This window comes from Rhinoderma darwinii, chromosome 8 (assembly GCF_050947455.1).
Source record: "Rhinoderma darwinii isolate aRhiDar2 chromosome 8, aRhiDar2.hap1, whole genome shotgun sequence".
NCBI lineage: Eukaryota > Metazoa > Chordata > Amphibia > Anura > Rhinodermatidae > Rhinoderma > Rhinoderma darwinii.
Window position 1 is genome coordinate 63,142,045 of NC_134694.1, and position 3,979 is coordinate 63,146,023.

Sequence of the window (3,979 nt, forward strand, 5' to 3'; positions counted from 1 at the left end):
ATCACCCTCCTGTCTGATCATTTCAGCCACCGGAAACCTAATCTGCTACAGACCATAACATAGTTTTATTTTATTTATTTTTTTACCTTTGCTCACTCACTCATGCTTGGGTTTTCCCATGAGAGACATTTATGACATATCCACAGGATATGTCAGATAGATGCGACTCCCAAGTCTGGTACCTGCACCTATCTCTAGAACGGTGCCCCCTAAACCTCCTTCTAGCATTGTCTGATCTCGCTGGCTCTCCGGCTACTTCCAGGTTATATGGTCGGGAGTTACGTAAACAGCGTAACTCGCTGAGCTACACGGTTTCCGTAACTCCCATAGTATTGAATGGCGGTTACGGAAGCTGCGTAGCATGTGAGCTACTCTGTTTCCGTAACTATCATTCAGTTCTATGGGACTTATGGAAACCGCGTAGCTCAGCGAGCTTCGTTGTTTACGTGACTCACGACCATATAACCTTTTTCATGGTCGGAGTTCACCCCATTCAGCCGCAACAGAGCGGATGAACGGAGATTAGGGGGCCCCGTTCTGGAGATAGGTGTGGGTCCCAGAGGTGTGATGCACATCTATATGACACATCCACATGTCCCTCATGGAAAAAACCCCTTTAACAGGGTGGGCCTCCCAGTTTCATTATCGTAATGTCATCCTAGCTCCTGCTGGTTCTTGAACAGTCTGTACTCGGCTGCAACCAGAAAGATCGTTTTTTGCGGACCGTCCCACACGCCACCGTTTTTTGCTTTGCCAGGTATTTGAACAGGGGTACACCCGTGTACCAGTTGTGTGTGTATATATACAAATGGTACCCCTGATTAAACAGTGCGTGCAGGAGGTCCCAGACAATTTTTCCAGTTGTGGACAGTTTGGGGGCTCAATGTAACTGTCCCTTCCCTTGTAAATTTTTCAATTGGGACTCGTCAATGGCAATTTCTCTTCCAGGGGTATAGGAAGATTAACATTTTTGGGCCAAATGTGAAATAAGGGGTCTGAGTTTTGTATAGGCGGTTGAAATTTGGTCATCCTGTGAATTGTAGTGAATGAACTTTTGTATTGCCTCAAAACGAGCCCTGGGCATTATGGTACGTTATAAGGGGCAGTGGTACAAAATATCTGTGGACCTATAGGCCCTCACCGATGGTTCTTTGATAGGCTCATATTCAGAACCAATCCCCAGTACTGCATCATTTCTGTTGTGTTGGCCTGACATGAAAACTACTAGGGTTTGCATCAATAAATTGTTGAGCACAGAGATTTGTCTGCTGAACAATTTCTTCAACAATGCTGTCCGAAAAAAAAGAGCTTGAAAAAACTCAATTTCGGACAGTCCTGCTGTCTGAACTTGGACCCCTGCAGTAAAGTCCGGTATTTTATCGGTGTAGGAGGTTGGGGGCAACCAATTGGGTGCAGCTGTAACCTGAACACTAACCCGACTGCGAGGAGGTTCCTCGGTGTCGCTTGAGGAGGACCGAACAAAAGCGGACCCAGCATCACTCGCAGTATCTGTGTCTGATGTGAGCATCTCATACGCCTTCTCTACGGTAAATGTTTTGCCGGCCATTTTTATTTATAGTAACTGTATATGTACACTTGTATACTATAGTGCAGTATACAAGAAATGTATAATAGAACTTCTTTTTTTTGTCATTTATTGCTTTACTACCTTTTTTGTTTTTTTAGATAAAACACTAAATACTTGGGGTATGTTCACACGGCCTATTTACGGACGTAATTCAGGCGTTTTACGCCTCGAATTACGACTGAAAAAGACGGCTCCATTACGTCTGCAAACATCTGCCCATTGATTTCAATGGGTTTTACGATGTTCTGTTCAGACGAGGTGAATTTTTACGCGTCGCTGTCAAAAGACGGCGCGTAAAAAGACACCAGCCTCAAAGAAGTGCATGTCACTTCTTGGGACGTCATTGGAGCCGTTTTTCATTGAAAAACCGCTCCAATTACGTCCATAATGGACGCCGCGAAAAACGCGCGCACTTGCAAAAACGTCAAATTCAGGAGCTGTTTTCGCCTGAAAACAGCAACGTAATTTCAGACGTAATTTGTTAACACGTGTGAACATACCCTTACACTAATTTTTTTTTATTTTGACACAAACTGACTACACAGACTAAAGTACACTGACAAAAATTACGATGACTAACTGACGCTGACTGACAATCACACACTGACGCTAATTGACTAACAGACGGTCTGATGCTGACTAAGGGCCTGTTCACTTCACCGTTCCGTCTGAAGTTTCCGTCAGGTAAACCCCGCAACGGAAAGTGAAACCACAGCTTCCGTTTAAGTCACCATTGAAATCAATGGTGACGGAAACATCGCTAATGGTTTCCGTTCGTCACCATTACAGCAGGTTTCCGTTTTAACGACGGAATCAATAGCGGAGTCGACCGACTGTTTTTAGAGTTTTATGTATTTTTTTTTTAAAAAAAGCTCCCTTATAGACTGGGAGAGGAAGGGTGGGGGGTGATCACTGTTAGACTGTGATCAATGGGTTAATTGGGTTTCAAGTGTTTTTAACTACTTTTTCCCCTCTCCACGTCCAAAGGCTCTGATCCCCTCTACTTCCTGACTCTAAGGGTATGTTCACACGCACTGTTTTCAGACGTAATTCAGGCGTTTTACGCCTCGAATTACGCCTGAAAAGACGGCTCCATTACGCCTACAAACATCTGCCCATTGCTTTCAATGAGATTTACGATGTTCTGTTCCCACGAGGTGTAATTTTTCATTGACTCCATTGAAAAACAGCTCCAATTACGTCCGTAAAATACGCCGCGAAAAACGCGAGTTGTTAAAAAAACGTCTGAGAATCAGGAGCTGTTTTCGCTTAAAAAAACGCTCCGTATTTTCAGATGCATAACTGCACACCTTTACGTGCATTAACGGGGTTAATGTTACTATACTACTGTTTTTGCTGAATTTTCTGTTATATGATTATTGGGTATGAGATGCCTTATATTTGCTGTAAGAAGGCATGTTCCTGTATTCTCCATTTACACGATGGGCCAGCTAACTCCTGTTTTTATCTGCTCCCAGCGAAGCAGTGTTGCATGCAACATTTTATATATATATATATATATATAATCTCATGCTGCAAACACCTGAGCAGGGGTGGATGGAAGCTGATAGTGGGTAACCTAGCGAGATACAGGAAGGTAGCTGGACACACAAGCAACAGCGGACTGGATCCAGGCCGGTTTTTAGTCAACTGCATACTGACTGACGCCAAAGAGCAATAGCGGGAGCGGCTGACACCAGAGAGCAATAGCTGACAGGAATCTGATGCACACAAGTACTTTTGCAGGATACAATTAGGTTGTTCCAATGTTGCTCAGACACCCACCAGGTGGATAGTCCAGGTGTTTTAAATAGTACTTGGGGCAGGCTACAGGGACTGGGTCAGTGAATTTTGAATTTCGTGCCTGTGCACTAGGGACATTGCAGCCACGAGCACAGGACAGCAACAGACTAGGACAGTGGCAGGCACAGTTGCCAGGAAGGAGTGCACCAGTCCTGGAGGTACTGCAATACCAGGTCAATGCGTGGAGAGGACAAGAGCACGCTCTCTTTCCATATCCCTGTTCTAAAAATCCATTTAATATATGGTCACCAGATGGGGGACGTACAAGATATTAAACGGATAGGAACAGATTTTATTTTTTAAAACCTTCAGGTTTGGATTTTTAAAAACACATATTTAATTAAGGCCCCATTCACATGAACGTGCTTTTGCGGCCCCATTAATTTCTATGGGCCCATGCACACGACTGTGGTTTCCACGGTCCGTGCATGGCCCTGGACCGCAGACGGACATGTCTTATTACGGCCGTGTTCTGCAGTCCAGGCTAATAGAAAATAATGGCCATGTGCATGGCCCGCGATTTGCGAGCGGCTTGCGGGTGACACGCCGCGGCTGGTGGGCCAACCCGAAAATCACGGCCGTGCACAT

General features: G+C 44.9%; 1 non-coding gene across 1 annotated transcript; it reads right to left on the reverse strand.

Moving 5' to 3' along the window:
* Positions 1–3,527: 3,527 nt before the first annotated feature.
* Positions 3,528–3,713, reverse strand: LOC142660088 (U2 spliceosomal RNA). Its single transcript, XR_012850411.1, has one exon. It is a non-coding gene; the product is annotated as a U2 spliceosomal RNA (small nuclear RNA).
* Between the last annotated feature and the right edge of the window lie 266 nt (positions 3,714–3,979).